Here is an 18,508-nt window from a genome sequence, read left to right on the forward strand (position 1 = left end):
GAAACACTAGAACTGAAACTAAAATAACTGAAATGAAAACATTTGCTAGAAATGTTCAACAGCAGATTTGAGCAAGTAGAAAAAAGAATGACAAACTTGGAATATGACAGATGAAATAATCAAATCTAAGGAGGAGAAATTTAAAAAGAATGAAGAAAGCAAACAAAACCTAAGAGATATCATCAAGTGGACTAACATACACATAATGGGAGTCCCAGAAGTAAAAGAGAGAGAGAGATAAAGGAGCAGAAAGAACATTTGAATAAATAATGGCTGAAATTTCCCAAATTTGACAAAAAACATGAATAACACATCCACAGTGCTCAACAAATTTCAAGTAAGAAAAACTCAAAGAGAAACATACTGAGACATAAACAAAATATGGTTAGCCAAAAACAAAGTAAAACTCTTGAGGCAGCAGGAGAGAAAAAATTCTGTCAAGTGCAAGGGATTCTCAATGAGATTAAAACTTGATTTCTCTTCAGTAACTGTGGAAGCTGGAAGGCAATAAGATGGTATCTTTAAGAATCTAAAAAATAAACTATTAACCAATAATTCTATACCCAGTGAGAAAAAACCTTCAAAAATTAGGAAGAAATGAAAATATTCCTAGATTAAAAAAGCTAAGTAGATTTGATACTACTACACCTGTACTTCAATAAATGCTAATGGGAGTTCTTCAGGTTAAAATGAAAGGACACTGGATAGTAACTCAAATCCATAAAAAGAAATCAATATCTCTGGTAAAGGTAAACACATGGGCAAATGCAAAGGCAGAACTACTTAATTTTTGGTTTGGAACTCTGCCTTTTATTTCCTATACGATTTTAAACAAAAATTAACCATGATAAAAATAAATCTATGTTATTGGATACACAATGATTAAGATAAAAACTAGAATGAAAATGGTAACATAAAGGGAGGTGATACAAAGCTGTAAAAGAATAGAATTTTGTATGCTATTGAAGTTAAGTTATTATCAATTCAAACTGTTAAAATTTAGTATGTTAAAGGGAATCAACATAGTAAACACAAAGAAAATATACAAAACTAAACATTAAAGAAATAGTGGAATTAAAACTTCTCACTACAAAAAATCAACTAGCATAAAATAGACACTGAAGTAGAAAATGATAAACAAAAATGGTACAAGACATACATAAAACAAATAATAAAATTTCGTAAGAACTATCTTATCAGTATTAAACTTTCTATAAAATTTTAATTGAAGTATAGTTGATTTACAGTGTTGTGTTAGTTTGAGGTGTACAACAAAGTGATTTGATTATGTATATATATTTCCAATTTTTTTCTCATAGTATATTGAATACATTCCCTGTGTTATACACTAAATCTTTTTTGTTTATGTATTTTATTTATAGTAGTGTGTCTGTTAATACCATAATCCTAATTTATCTCTCCCCACTTTCCCTTGGATAACCATAAGTTTGTTTTCTGTTTGTGAGTCTATTTGTTTTGCAAATAAGTTTATTTGCAGTATTTTTTAGATTCTTCATATAAATAATATCATATAATATTAGTCTTTCTGTTTGACTTACTTCACTTAGCATGATAATCTATAGGTCCATCCACTTTTCTACAAATAGCATAATTTCATTCTTTTTATGGCTGAATAATAGTTCATTGTGTGTGTGTATATATATAAAATATCATCTTTAATCATCTTTGTCCGTTCATCCATAGATGGACACTTAGGTTCCACCTATGTCTTGGGTACTGTAAATAGTGTTGCTATAAACATTGGGGTGCATGTATCTTTTTGAATTAGAGTTTTCATCTTTTCTGGATATATGCTCAGGGGTGGAATTGCTGGATCATATGGTAACTCTATTTTTAGTTTTGTAAGAAACTTCCGTACTATTTTCCATAGTGGTTGCACCAATTTATATTCCCACCAACAGTGTAGGAGGATTACCTTTTCCCCACACTCTTTCCAGCATTTATAGACTTTTTGATGATGGCCAGCCTGTCTGGTGTGAGGTGATACCTCATTGTAATTTTGATTTGCATCTCTCTAATAATTAGCGACATTGAGCATCTTTTCATGTGCTTGTTGGCCATCTGTATGTCTTCTTTGGAGAAATGTTTATTTAGGTCTTCTGCCATTTTTTGATTGGATCACTTGTTTTTTTGATATTGAGTTGTATGAGATGTTTGTGTATTTTGAAAGTTAATCCCTTGTCAGTCACATCATTTGCAGATATTTTCTCCTAGTCTATAGGTTGTATTTTTGTTTATGATTTCCTTTGCTGTGCAAAAGTGTATAAGTTAGAGTAGGTCCCATGGTTTATTCTTGCTTTTATTTCTTTTGCCTTGGTAGGCTAATCTAAGAAAACCTTGCTATGATTTATATCATAGAATATCTTGCCTATGTTCTCTTCTCAAGTTTTATGGTGTCATGTCTTATATTTAAGACTTTAAGCCATTTTGATTTTTTTATATATGATGTGAGGCAGTGCTATAACTTAATTGATCTATAGGTGGCTTTCCAGTTTTCCCAATGCCACTTCCTGAAGAGACTGTCTTTTCTCCAATGTATATTCTTGCCTCCTTTGTTGAAGATTGACTGTAAGTGTGTATATATTTCTGGGCTCCCTATTCTGTTCCATTAATATACATGTCTGTTTTTGTGCCAATCCCATGCTATTTTGATTACTGTAGCTTTGTAGTATTATCTGAAGTTTGGAAGGATTTTGCTCCAACTTTGTCTTTTTTCCTCAGGATTGCTTTGGCAATTCTAAGTCTTCTGTTGTTCCACATAAATTTTAAGATGATTTGTTCTAATTCTGTGAAAAATACCATGGATAATTTGATAGGGATTACATTAAATCTATAGATCTATTTGGGTAGTATGGCCATAACTATATCAATTCTTCTAATCCAAGAGTATGAGATATCTTTCCATTTCCTTGAATCAGCTCTGATTTCCTTTATCAATGTTTTATAGTTCTTAGCATATAAGTCTTTCACTTCCTTGGTGAATCTATTGTATATTTTTGATTTGTGGTTACTCTGGTTTTCAAGCATGTTAACCCATAACTATATCTACTTGCTTTAGACTGGTAGTCATATAAGCTCAAACACATTCTAAATTATCTACATTTTTGTACACTTGAAATTAACACAACATTATTAATCAACTATACTTCAATTAAAAATAATATTAAAATATCCCCATTTTATACTTCCCTCCCCTATACTTTGTAATTTTGATGTCCAATTCACATCTTCATGTTTATCCTTTTGCTGTTCATTGCAGCTCTAATCACTTTCACATTTTTTTTAATCTTTGTACTGACTTATTTAAGTGATCTTCAATCCTTTTGTATATTTATCTTTCCTACTGTGATTTTCACTTTTTTATAGATCCTTGATTCTTTCCTATTTAGAGAAGATATTTCAACATTACTTTTGGATAGGTTTAGTATTGCTGTATTCTTTTAGTTTTTGCTTGTCTGAGAAATTCCTTATCTCTCTTTCTGTTCTAAATTATAATCTTGCTGGTTAGAGTATCCTAGGTTATAGGTTTCTCCCTTTTAGGACTTGGAACATATTGTGCCTTCCCTTCTGGGCTGCAATGTCTCTGTAGAGAAATCAGCTGATAGCCTTAAGGGAATTCCTTTGTAACTGACTCTTTGTTTTCTCTTGCTAACTTTAGAATCCTCTCTTTATCTTTAACTTTTACCATTTTAATTGTGATACATCTTGGTGTAGCTCTGTTGGGGTTCATCTTGTTTGGGAACCTCTGTGCTTCCTGTACTTGGATATCTGTTTCACTCTTTAGATTTGGGAAGTTTTTAGCCATAATTTCTTCTAATATATTTTTGATCCCCTTTTCTTTTCCTTTCTCTTGTGAGATTTCTACTATGTGTAGATTGGCACACTTTAAGCTAGGTTTTCATCTAGGCAATGGAGTTGCCTAACTTCAATTGGCTCCTATTTATAGTTTCTAGTTCCTTTTTACAGTGATCTTCATTTGTATTGATAGTCTTTGTCAATTCCTATATATTTATATTAATAAAAATTAAAAGTTTTATTCCTTCCTTTTTCAACTCCAGCTCTGGTAGACTGGAGATGTTTATTTTATTGTTTGTCTTTCAAGTAATTTCTCTTGTTCTTTTAATTGGTGTTAATTCCTCTGCTTTTCAATTTTATTTATATTTCTGTGATTCTATGAATTTAGGAGAAACATTTATCTACTATGGTCTTGATGAGCTGTTTTTATGTGAGAACAACCTGGTGTAGACAGTATGAGTCCAATATCTTTGGTGTGAGGGATGTTTTTGGTATGGATGCTTGCCATTTCTTTCCACAGGGTGTGTTGGACCCTGTCTCCTTTACAGGAGGCATGTTTGGTGTTGTGGTGACCAAAGCCTACACTGGATGTTGGGTTGGGCTTCCTATTTGCTCTGTGGTTGTCACAACTCTGTCAGGGGTAGATTCTGTTCCTCAGTTGCTGGAGTAGAAGCTCACAGACTTGGTTCTAAGAAGTGGTATGAGGTAGGTGTGACTTGAGAGCTCTCTCTCAGAAAGGAGTTGCTGTTCTTCCCCAGGAGCTGTCTGCTGGGATGTGTGACTCAGTGACTCATCCTGCAACCAGATGTGCATGTCATGAAGATCACTGTTACTGGCACTGCCTTTGTAGGCCACTATGGGAGCACCAGTAATTGGCTTAGAGATCCCTTAAGTGTGTATGTGCTCACAAAGATGCAGTAAGAAGAATCTGGCAACACTGCAGTCCCTGCACCCACTTTGGGATAATTGATAATTGGCTTATATTCAGCCTCACTGTGGGAGCATTGTTAACTGGCTTGCTCCACCCTCAGGCATGTGTGCTCAGTCCTGGTCTCAAAATTCAGCAGTGTGAGAACCTGCTAGAGCTGCACCCATTTTTGGAGTACTGGTAATTGCTTCAGATTTCATCCCAACCTCCACATGCACATGCACATGCACATGCCCACAAATTTCACAAAACCCTCAGTGACTGAAGCTGTGCTTGACTGTGAGAATGCTGATAATAAGGGTACTATGGCAGACACATGCTCCTCTTTTCCAGTGTTGACAATGGGGTTCCAGTGACAGACCCGTGATCTGTCTTTTGTGCACCCCCAGTTGCAGCTTAGGCCACATTCCAGGCTCTTTGTGCTGTCTCCACACAGCCAAACCAAGTCCTCTCCCCAGGTATATCCACTGAAGCCTGAGTTTCAGCACCCAGTCACTGCAAACACCAGCAGGTGTATGTCTTGGGCTGGGAAAAGTGATGCTGTGTCAAAGACTGTCTGTGATGGTGTATCTATCATGCAGGGCTGCAGGCCAGGTCCTGTACTCTCCTCTCCAGCCTCTAAAGCTCCCTATCTATCCTGGTAGACCTCTCAGCTGGTGAAGGAAGTTCCTAGGGTTAGGAAACCTTTCTTCTTTCACAGTTGCCAACCATGGGCACAGGCCCCATCCTGATTCTTCTTCATTTTCCTTCATCCTACCTGGAAATGTGGGGATCATTCTTTCACCTTTAGTTTATGAGATCTTCTGCAAGCTTTTATTAGGTATTCTGTGAGAAAAGTTCCACATGTAAATGTATTTTTATGTATTTGTGGGAGGAGCTGAGCTTCACATTCCTCTACTCTGCCATCTTGATCTGTTTCTCCTTCCTTATCAGTACCAATCTTAATGTATATGAATTAAACTCTCCAAAGGCACAGATTGGCAGACTAGATAAAAAGAACATGATCCACCAACATGCTGTCTACCAGAGATTCAGTTTAGATCCAAAGACAGAGATAGTTTGACAGGAAAAGAAAGATATTCCATGCAGATAGTACCAAAAAGAGAACTGAGATGTCTATACTGATATCAGACAAAATAGACTTTAAGTAAAAACTTCTACAAAAGAAAAGACATTATATATTAATAAAGGTTCAATACATCAAGAAGATATAATTATTGTGAACATATATACACTAAAAAACAAAGCTCCTGAAAAATCTATGAATCAAGCACTAAATAAAATTTAAGTAAGAAATAGTGATTCCACAAAAATAGTTGCAAATTGCAATACTGTACTTTAATAATGGATTGAATATCTAGAAAGAAGATCAATATTGATATAGAGGGATTTCACAACACTATAAAACAACTACAGCAAACTGATATATATGGAAAACTATAACCAACATAAGAAAAGTATACATTTTTCTCAATGGCATATGGACCATTCTGTAAGTTAGACCATATGTTAGGTTACAAAACAAGTTTCAATGAATTTTAAAAGACTGCAATCATACACAGTGTCTTTTCTGACCACAAGAGTATGATGCTATAAATTAATAACAGAAAGAAAACTGCAAAATACACAAATATGTGGAAATTAAATATCACATTCTTAAACAACTAATGGGTCAAACAAAAAATCCTAAGGGTAACTATAAATTATTTAAAGATGAATACAAGTAAAAACACTACACAACAAAATCTATGGGATACAGAAAGGCAGTAGTACTCTGAGGGAAATTTATACTTGTAAATGCCTGCATTAAAAAAGAAATGAGGTCTCAAATCAATAACCAAACTTTAAACCATAAGGATCTAGAAAAAAAAAGAGGAAACTAAACTTGAAGTTAGCAAAAGGAATGAAGTAAGATTAGAGTAGAGGTAAATAAAATAGACTGTAGAAAATCAGAATAATCAATTAAATGAAAAATAGATTCTTTGAAAAGATCAACAAAATCATAATCCTTTAGCTACACTGACAAAGAAAAAAGAGAGATGATGCAAATGACAAAATCAGAAATAAAAGTGGGACTATTACTAACAATCTTACAGAAATAAAACAATTATTAAAATATTATGAACCCTTATACAGCAACAAATTATATAATCTAGATAAAGTAGACAAACTCTTAGAAATCCACAAATTACCTAAGCTGATTTAAGAAGAAATAGACAATATTAATGGATGTTTAACAAGGAAAGAGATTGAATCAGTAATAATAAATGTCTCAATGAAGAAAAATCCAGGACTAGATGTCTTCATTGGTGCATTCTAGCAAACATTAAAAGAATTACCCATAATCTTTCTCAAGGTTTTCCTAAAAATTAAATTAATTAAATTCCTAACTCATTTTATGAGGCCAGCATTAACTTAATAAAATACTGGATAAAAAACACATCACAAAAAAAAAACACATCACAAGAAAAAGAAATTACATATCAATATCCCTTACAAACAGTCATGTAAAAATCTTCAACACAATATTAGTACAGTGAATTCTATAGCATAGTAAAAGGATTGCACACCAAGTGTGGTCTATCATAGGAATGCAAGGAGGATTTAACATAAGAAAATGTATATTAATATAGGTCACTAATAGAATAAAGAAAAAAAACACAATATCATCTCAATTGCCAAAGAAAATCAGTAATAACAGGAAACTTACTCAACATGATAAAAGACATATATGAAAAATCCATAGCTAACATCCTAGTCAATGATAAAAGACTGAGATCTTTACCCCTATTATCAGAAATAAGAAAAGCATGGCAATTTTTAACACTGCAACTCAACATCTTACTGGATGTCAACATCTTACTGGATGTCCTAGCCAGAACTATTACAGAAGGAAAATAAATACAATGGACCCAAATTAGATATAAAGAAGTAAAACCATATTTGTAGATCCTAAGCATAGAAAAATCTAATTACTCCATACAAAAGTTAGTAAAGATAATAAATTGTTATGGGCTGAATTGTGTCCCACCTCCCAAATCATATGTTGAAGTCATAAATCCTGGTACCTAAGAATGTGATTGTATTTTGGAGAAAGGACCTTTAAAGAGATAATTAAATTAAAATGGGGTGGTTAGGGTGGGCCCTAATTCAATATGACTAGTGTCCTTACAAGAAGAAGAGATTAAGACATAGAGAAAGGGACAGACCAGACTCACACATATACATGCACCAAAAGACAAACATGTGAATACACAGAAAGAAGGCAGATATCTTCAAGCCAAGGAGCAAGGACCTTAGAAGAAACAGAAACCAGTCTACAGCTTGATCGCAGTATTCTAATCTCAGAAACTCTGAAAAATAAAATTTCCCAATATATTATATATAATTTTTGTTATAGCAGCCCTAGCAAAGTAACATATAAATGAATTCAGTAAAGTTGCAAGATAAAAGGTAAACACACAAAAATATATGCATTTCAATACACCAGCAAGAAAGAATCTAAAAGGGAAATTAAAAGGCAATTACATTTTATAATATCTAAATGAATAAAAAAAATCTCAAAATAAATTTAACTGAAGAGGAAATTGGTTAAGATGGCAAAATAGGAAGAAACTGACCTCACCTCATTCCATGAGCACAACAATATTACAACTATTTACAGAGCAACTATTAATGAGAGAGCCTGGAAGGTTAGAATAAAAGATCTTCTACAACTAAAAATACAAAGAAGGAACTATAATAACCAGGTAGGAGGGGCAGAAATGCAGTATATTAAATACCTATACCTCCAGATGGGTAATCCACAAAAGGGAGGATGATTATAATTACAAAGTTTCTACCCAAGAAGTGAGGGGACTGAGCCCACATTGGGGTCCCCAGCTTGGAGGTCCGAAACCCCCAGAACTTTGCACTTTGAAGGCTAGTGGGAGTTACTTTCTGTTGAGCCGAGGACTGTGGGAAATAGACTCCACTCTTAAAGAGTGAACACAAAATGTCACATGCTCCAGGACCCAGGGCAGAAGCATTAATTTGAAAGGAGCCTGGGTCAGACCTACCTGCTGATCTTGAATAGCCTCTTGGATAGGCCAGAGGCAAATGGAGTTCACACTTGGGACACAGACACCACTGGCAGCAATCTTTGTGAGATGGTTTTACTACGAGGACATTGGTGCTGAAAAACACCATTTTCAAATCCTGCCTCTAGCTTAAGTGCAGGGATCAGGCCCTGCCTGCCAGTCTGTCAGCATGAGTACTGTGACAACTACAGCCAAGTAACTAGCTGTCAGGTAGAGATACAGCCCTATCAATGAGCAGGATGGCTACCTTAATACCTCTGAGACCATAGCAACCCTGGGACTAAGCTCAGTCCACCAGAGGGCCCAGGACCCCAGCCTACACATTAGTCAGCTCTAGACACAGGAACCAAGGGACTTGCAGCCAGAGATGCGGGGATCCAGCTATGTTTATCACTGGATCATCACTAGCTCTGAGACCAGCCTCACCAACCAGTTGGTAGGAATACCCAGGATCCCCTGGTCCTGGACCTGAACATCAGCAGTCCAACACATCAACTCTGGGGACCCCCAGGACACTGCAGCCAGAGAATCTGGGACCCAACTCTATCCACCAGTGAGCTGGTAGTAGCCCTAAGAGCCCCTGGTCCTCAGTCTTGCATGCCAGTCAGCCAACATCAGCTTCGGGACAGCTAGGTCCTGCACCCAGAGGCCCCAGGAACTGGTTCTGCCCACAAGTGGGCCAGCACTAGCCCCGGACATGACTTCACCCACCAGAATGGGGTCAACAGTCAGGAAATACTTTGGACTCCTGAGCCAGCTTCCCTGTAATATAGATATACTCACTGGTGCGACAGCACCAACTTTGGGGTACCCCAGACCCAACACTCAGCCATGTCAGAAAAGAGCCCTGCCCACCAGCAGGCTGACACTAGATCTGGGAACTCCAGACCTGCAGTCACCCAACCCAGAACCTAGCTCTGCCTATCTGGTGGTCAGCACTAGCCCTGGGAAATGACAGCACTAGCCCTGGGAAATGATAGGACTCTGCAGCCTGCCACCTCATGACCTGGCTCTACCAATCAGCAGCACACAGCCTCCTCATAAGGAAAGGCTTAGCAACCAACCAGACTGGAGGAAAGACACACCTACCAGATAGCCCACAATAGTCATCCTGCAACTACAGAAGGACCCACACAGCCCACACAGGGGGCACCCCTATCTCTAGTGACCAGAAAGGAGTGCAATGATGGGGTTCATAGGACATATCCCACAAAATGTGTCTCCTCCAAGTCCAATCTATGTAACCAACTTACCAAATGTAACCAACCTACCAAATACATAGAAATGAAAGCGGCAAATTAGGCACAATGAGGCAAAATGACAATGATCCAAATGAAGGAATAAGATAAAGCTGCAGAAGAATAAAGTGAAGTGGAGATAGGCAATCTATCTGATAATGAGTTCAAGGTAATGATCATAAATGTATTCATAGAACTCAGGATCAGATTGGATACACAGAGTGAGAAGTTTAAAAGTTTTTAACAAAGAGTTAGAAAATACAGAAAACAAAAAAGGTGAAAATATAACCATGAAAATCACTGAAGTTGAACACAAAAAAGATAAAGTAATTTTGAAAAATAAGGACAGTTTAAGAGACCTCTGGGACAACAAGTGTGCTAACCTTCACATGACAGGGATCCTAGCAGGAGAAGAAAAGAAGTCAGAGAATATATCTAAAAATAAAATAACAGGAAACTTCCCTAACCTGAGAAAGGAAACAGAAAACTAGCTCCAGGAAGAACAGAGTCCCAAATAGGTTCAACACAAAGAGGACCACACCAAGGTATGCTATAATCAAAATGGCAAAAAATAAAGATACAGAGAGATTAAAAGCAGCAAGGGAAATCAACAGGTTGCATACAAGGCTGTCCCATAAGGTTGCCTCTTCACAGGAAACTCTGCAGGCCAGAAGGGAGTGGCATGATATATTTTAAATGATGAAAGGGAAAAACCTACAACCAAGAACGTTCTACCCAGCAAGGACTTAACTCACATTTGATGGGGATACCATAGTTTAACAGACAAGCAAAAGTTAAAAGTTAAGCCACACCAAACCAGCTTTATAATAAATGTTAAAGGGAATTTTCCACATGAAAAAAGGCCATAACTAGAAATATGAAAATTAGGAACAGAAAAATCTCATTGGCAAAGGCAAATATACTGTAGGTAGCAGTAAATTAACAATACATAAGTTAGCAGAAAGATTAAAAGACAACTAGTAAAATAAGTTAATTTCACAACAAGTAGTTAAGAGACATACTCACAGAAAAGATGTAAAGTATGATGTGAGAAACAGTAAATGTGTTGGTGGTAAGGAAGTATAATGTAATGCTGCTAAATATTGTTTGAAATTAAGAGATCAGCAAGTTAAAATAATCATGTATATATAGAGATTGTGTTCTATTAACCTCATGGCAACCACACACACAAAAATCTATAATACACACAAGTAAAAGAGAAAGGAATCCAAACATAACACTAGAGATGGTCATCGAATCACAAGAGAAGAGAATGAAAGAAGAAAGGGGTGAAGAAACACAAAAACATCAAATCGATTAACAAAATGGCAATAAGTACATACCTGTCAATAATTACTTAAGATGTAAGTAGAATAAATGCTCCAATCAAAAGACACAGAGTATCAAGATGGCATAGTGGTAAGACCATGAACTTGCCTCTCCTTGCAACTACAACTAAACCACAACTGAATACTAAACAATCATTAAAAAAAAGACTGGAACCTAGCAAAAAAGATCTTCTGCAACTGTAAACTTAAAAAGGGAGCCACAGAAGGACAGTCGGAGGGGCGTGCTCGTGATATACTTCAGTCCCACATCCCCTGGGTAGGTGACCCACAAACTGAAGATTTGATAAGTTGCAGAGGCCCTCCCAAGGAGTGAGAGCTCTAAGCCCCAAGTCAGACTCCCCAGCTCAGGTTCTGACATTGGGAAGAGAAGGAGACTACAGGATATCTGGTTTTGAAGGCCAAGGGGGCTTGGCTCTGGGAGCCTCATGGGACTGGGGGAGACGGAGACTCTATTTGTTTCAGAGGTGTACACAGAAACTCACATGCACCAGGTACAAGGATAGAGGAAGTGATTTCATAGGGACCTGGGCCAGGTCTGCCTGCTGGATTTGGAGGGTCTCCTGGGGACATGGGGCTCACTCAGGGGACATAAAAGCTGATGGTGGACTTTCTGCGAGTGTTAATTTACATGAGCTTTCCTGGAGGCTGACATCTTGACTGGATCACTAGCATCAAGACCTAGACCCACCCAACAGCCTGTAGGGAAGCCTCAGGCCAAAGAACATACAGGGTGGGAACACAGCCACACCTATCAGCAGACTTCCTAAGCCACAACTGCCTCTAGACACAGCCCTTACCCACCAGAGGTCCAGGACCAAGCTTCACCCAGGAGTGAGAAGGCACTGGCTCCTCTCGCCAGGAAACCTGCATATGCCTCTACTCCAGCTTCATCCACCAGGGGCAGACACTAGAAATAAGAAAACAATAATCCCAAAACCTGTGGAAGGAATCCACAAACATAGAAAGATAGACAATGTGAGGCGGCAAAGGAATATCTCCCAGGCCAAGGCACAAAATAAAATTCCAGAAGAAATAAGTGATGAGGAGATAGGCAATTTATATGAGAAGGAGTTTAAAGTAATGATGGCCAAGATGTTCAGAGAATGCAAGAGGAGTATAGATGCACAGAGTGAAGTTTTTAGCAAAGAGTTGGAAAATATAAAGAATACCCAAACAGAGTTGAAGAATAAAGTCACTGAAGTGAACAATACACTAGAAGGAACCAAGAATATACTAAATGAGGCAAAATAATGGATCAGTGAGCTAGAAGACAGATCAATGGAAATCACTACTTCAGAACAGATAAAAGAAAAAAGAATAAAAAGAAATGAGAATAGTTTAAGAGAACTCTAGGACAACATGAAGTACTCTAATATTCACATTTCAGGGGTCCCAGAAATAGAAGAGAGACAGAAAGGACCTGAGAAAATTTTGGGAGAGATAATAACTGAAAAATTCCCCAGCTTGGGAAAGGAAACAGTCACCCAAGTCCTGGAAGCTCAGAGAGTACCACACAGGATCAACCCAAAGAGGAACACATCAAGGCACATAGTTATCAAATTGACAAAAATTAAGGCTAAGGAGAAAATATTACAATTAGCAAGAGAAAAGCAACAAATAAAATATAAGAGAACTCCCATAAGGTTATCAGCTGATTTTTCAGCAGAAACTCTGCAGGCCAAAAGACAGTAGCATAATATATTTAAAGTGATGCAAGGGGCAAACTTACAACCAAGAATACTCTATCCAGCAAGGCTCTCGTTCAGATTTGATGGAGAAATCAAAAGCTTCACAAATAAATAAAAGCTAAAAGACTTCAGCACCACAAAACCAGCTTTACAACAAATGTTAAAGGACCTTCTCTAGTTATCAAACCATAAGAAAAGAGAACAAAAAAAAAGAGAAAATTAATAAAGACCTACAAAAGATTGCTTTGGCTGCTTGGGGTCCTTTGTGGTTCCTTATAAATTTTGCAATTGTTTGTTCTAGTTTTGTGAGGAATGTCATGAGTATTTTGATGGGAGTTGCTTTGGATCTGTGGACTGCTTTGGGTAGTGTGGCCATTTTGATAATGTTGATTCTTCCACTCCAAAAGCACAAGAAATCTTTTCATTTCTTTGTGTCATTTCGATTTTCAGAGTATAGGTAACTTCCTTGGTTAAGTTTATTCCTAGGTATTTTGTTGATTTTGATGTATTGGAAATACCTCTGCCAGTTATAAAATTCTGGTTTTTGAAGTGAAAACAAAAATAAGCAAATAAAAGGCCGCAAATGGCAAAATAGCCTTCTTTCTTATGGGTGAGCTGTATTCCATTATATATATATAATATATATATATTATATATATATAGCATTTCTATTATCATTTCACCTGCTGATATACACTTAGGAAGCTTCCATATCCTGGCAATTATAAATAACAATGCTGTTAATAGCAGGGTGTATGTATGTTTTTGAGTTAATTCTTATTTTGTGGTTGGCTTTATTCCTTTGATAACTATGTAAGTTTAAAAAGCTAAAGCTTTAAATGTTCTTTAAAAACAATGAATAGTACATCTATGTAAATTAAAAAATATATGTGCAGTAAAAAGATTAAAAAAATAAAATGCTGTTTCAGCTACAACCAGTGATCAATTTGTTGTACAACTAATGAAGATTCTGATTCTGGATATTTCATTTGCATTGGTCCTTTCCCCATGTTATTCAATTTTGGAGGGGCTGAAGGCTTTTCCAGGATATGACTGTAGGGATACTTTTTGTGCCACAGACCCCTTTGGTTGTTTGGTGAAGTCTATTGACCCATTTTAAAATAATAATTTTTAAATGCTTAGTGTAAAACACATAGGATTACAAATTAAACTAATTATATATTCATCATAGTATTGGAAGTCCTAGACACAGCAATCAGAAAAGAGAAAAAAAAGAATCCAAACTGTAATAGGTGTAAAACTGTCACTGTATATGAATGGCATGATATTATATACACATAAAAAAATCTTAAAGATCCCACCAAAAAACTACTAGAGCTCATCAGTAAATTCAGTAAAGTTGCAGGACACAAAATTAATATACAGATATCTATTATATTTATATACACTGACAATAAACTATCAGAAAGAGAAATTAAGAAAACAATCCCATTTACAATCATATCAGAAAACGTCTAGGAATAAATCTAAATAAGGAAAGTAAATGATCTGTACTGGAAAACTGTAAGATACTCATAAAATAAATTGAAGACTATACAAACAGATGGAAAGATATACCATATTCATGGACTGGAAGGATTAATATTAAAATGATCATACTATCCAAAATAATCTCCAGATTCAATGCAACTCATATCAATGTATCAATGGCATTTTTCAAAGTACTAAAATAAATAAGCCTAAAATTTGTCCTGGGCAACAAGAGACCCTGAATAGCCCATGAAACCTTGGGAAAAGTATAGATCTCGAAATATCACACTCCCTAAATTAAGACTATAATACCAAGCTAGAGTAATCAAAACAGTATGTTACTGGCACAAAAACAGATACATAAATCAGTGGAAAAGAATATAGAGCCCAGAAATGTACTTACAGTTAAATGGGTAATTAATCTGTGACAAAGAAAACAAGAATATACTATGGAAAAATACAGCTACTTCAGTAAGTGATATTAGCAAAACTGGACAGCTACGTGCAAAAGAATCAAACTTGAGTACTCTCTCACACTATGCACAAAAATAAATTCAAAATGTATGAAAGACTTTAAATGTAAGACATTAAACCATAAAGCTTCCAGAAGAATACATAGGCATTATGATTTTTACACAAGTCTAAGTAATATATTTTTGGATCTGTGTCTCCAGGAAAGGAAAACAAAAGCAAAAATAAATAAATGGGACTATGTGAAACTAAAAAAACTTTTCACAAAAAAGGAAAATACCAATAAAACAAAAAGGTCACCTACTCAGTGGGAGAATATTTGCAAATGATATATTAGATAAAGGGGTAATATCCAAATAGACAACTCAAAAAAATAAATAAATAAACAGACAATTTGATTTAAAAATGGGCAGAGGAACTGAGTAAACATTTTTCCAAGGAAAGTATAAAGATGGTCAACAGTCACATGTAAAGATTTTCAGCATCACTAATCATCAGGAAAATGAAAATCAAAGTCAAAATGAGATATCACCTCACACATGCCAGAATGGGTATTAACAATAAGACAACAAATAACAAATGTTGGTGAAGAGGTAGTAAAAGGGAACCTGCATGTACTGTTTGTGGAAGTATAATTTGGTGCAACCACTATGGAAATCAGTACTGAAATCCTCAAAAAATGAAAAAAATAGAATCAAATTATTATCAAGCAATTCCACTCCAGAGTGTCCAAAGAAAATAAATACACTAATAGAAAAAAAAATCTGAATGCCTATGTTCACTGAAGTATTATTTACAGTAGCCAAGATAAAGAAGTAACCTAAGTGCTCATCAATAGCTGAGTGAATAAAGGAGATGTGGTATGTGTGTATGTGCGTGTATGTGTGTGTATATATATATATATAAATTTCCCCAAGGAGGTGTTTGAATGATTATACACTGAAAACTATAAAATTTCTCTGAAAGAAATTAAATATGACCCCAATAAATTGAAAGACATCCTGTGTTCATGTATAAAAAGAGTTAATATTGCTAAGATGCCATCACTACTGAAAGTGGTGTATAGACTTCACAAAATCCCTGTCAAAATTCCATCAGTTTTTTTCCTGCAAAAGTTGAAAATTGGATCATAAATTTGATATAGAATTGTAAGAAGTCAAAATGAGGCACAACAATCTTGAAAAATATGGAAAAAATGGAGGAGGCACACTTCCTTATTTCAAAGCTTACTACAAATTTACATTAATCAAAATTCAGGTATCAGTATATTGGACATATACAATAGAATTGAGAGTCTGAGAATAAACACATACATCTATGACTAATTATTTTTTGGTAAGGGTTCCAAGACCATTCAATGAGAAAAGAGCAGTATTTCTGACAAATGGTGCTAGGACAACTGGTTTACTACATGAAAAAGTATGAAGTCAAGATGAATAAATGTTCTAACTATAGGAGTTAAAAACATAAAATGCTTAGAATAAAACATAGGTGTAAATCTTCATGACCTCAGATTTGGCAATGGATTCTTAGAGATGACATCAAAAAAGAAAATACCAAGAAACAGTAGAAAAAATATATATATGGACTTCATCAAAAATGAAAACATTTGTGCTTCAAAGGACAACGTCAAGATTGAAAAGAAAATCCACAGAATGGTATAAAATATTTGCAAATCATGTACCTTATAACAGTTTAATATCCACAATATATAAAGATCTCCCAAAACTCAAAACCAAAAGGACAAAAAATCCAATTGCAAAATGGACAGAGTTGAATAGACATTTCTCCAAAGAAGATATACAAATGGCAAAAAAACAGATGAAAATATGTTCAATATCATTAGTTATTAGGGAAATGCAAAACAAAAATACAGTGAGATACCAATTTGCACCAACTAGGATGGCTTATAGGATGGCTTTTAAGAACCAAAACAAAACATAAAATAGCAAGTGTTGACAAGAATGTGAGTAAATTGGAATCCTTACACATTGTTGCTAGGAATGTAAAATGGTGCACCTGTTAAGGGAAACAGTCTTGCCATTCCTCAAAAAGCTAAACATAGAATTATCATATAACCCAGCAATTTCACCCCCTACTTAAACACTCAAAATAACTTAAGGCAGCAATTCAAACAGGTACGTGTGCATCAATGTACACTGCAGCATTGTTCACAATAGCCAAAAGATGGAAACAATCTAAGTATCCACCAACAAATAAATGGATACACAAAATGTGGTATATACATTCAATGGAATATGATTCAACAATAAGAAGGAATAAAGTTCTGATACATGCTACAACATGAATAATCATTGAAAACATTATGGTAAGTGTAATAAACCAGGCATAAATATTATGTAATTTCACTTATATGAAATACCTAGATTAAGAAAATTCATAGACACAGAAAGCAGAGTAGAGATTAACAGAAGCTGGGGGTAGGAGTGATTGGGGAATTTATTGCTTTATGGGTAGAAACTTTCTATTTGGGGTAATAAAAATGTCTTGGAACTAGATAGTGGAGGTGACTGTACAACACTGAAAATATAATTAATGACACTGAATTGCACATTTAAAATATTGCAATTTTATATTTTCTATTTTACTACAATATTAAAAATTAATAGTTCAAGGTCCCAAAACCCATTGAATTGTATATTTTAAATGGGTGAATTATATGATATGTGAACTATAGTTGAATAAAACTGTTAAGAAAATAACAAACCCTCCATAAGTTGGTTCCCAGAATGATCAAGAAGAATCCTCCCACTCCACACCACATATTGTAGTTTACTAGAGTCAGAAATAAACCACTAATCTTTTATACCACTAAAATTTTAGTATTTATCTGTTACAGGAATTAACTGAAGCAATACCAGATAAGACAGACTTTACAAGGCACTGGAAAAAGAGCACCAACCAACTATTAAATACCCCTGACATTCTGTCCTTTTATTTGCCCATTTTGGCTTGTGAAAATTAAAAACATAAACTTCATTTCAAGTGGGATCAGGAAGCCAGAAGAAGGAGCTCTCAAACACTACCACTCAACATCTATTAGAGGCCTAACAGGAAGAAAGTTTCCTTTGCAACTCTAAAAGGAAGAAGGTTACTACTTTACTACCAAGCAGGAGGAAGAATTTCTCCTTGCCCAGCAAAAGCCCAGCAAATGAGAGACTGTCAAACTCAGCCAATAAAAAGCCTCTACACTTCAAATTCCCAGTTTCCTCCAAAGGACTGTTTATAACAGCTCCTCTGAACTGTGTGCCCTAAACTGCAATTATTTGTTGTTCCTAAATAAACCCATTTGGCTGCCAAAATAATCAGCTATTCCATTGTTTTAGGTTACATTACTTGGTGTCATAAATGGGATCCAGAGACGACCCAGCTCTCATGACCACACACATTAACTCCTAGGCTGATGAGAAAACAGATGCTGGTAGCC

At 35.5% G+C, this 18,508-nt stretch overlaps 1 protein-coding gene and 1 long non-coding RNA gene across 6 annotated transcripts in view; one reads left to right on the top strand and one right to left on the bottom strand.

The window, feature by feature from the left end:
* EDA2R (ectodysplasin A2 receptor) overlaps window positions 1–18,508 on the bottom strand; it is a 103,292-nt gene that overhangs the window by 12,094 nt on the left and 72,690 nt on the right. The window lies entirely within an intron of this gene.
* The window catches only part of LOC116662023, a 13,301-nt gene continuing 12,171 nt past the window's right edge, over window positions 17,379–18,508 (top strand). Inside the window, exon 1 of the long non-coding RNA XR_004318002.1 lies at window positions 17,379–17,389. This is a non-coding gene — a long non-coding RNA (uncharacterized LOC116662023). The remainder of the gene's footprint in view (window positions 17,390–18,508) is intronic.

Source organism: Camelus ferus, chromosome X (genome assembly GCF_009834535.1).
Source record: "Camelus ferus isolate YT-003-E chromosome X, BCGSAC_Cfer_1.0, whole genome shotgun sequence".
In the NCBI taxonomy this organism is placed as follows: Eukaryota; Metazoa; Chordata; class Mammalia; order Artiodactyla; family Camelidae; genus Camelus; species Camelus ferus.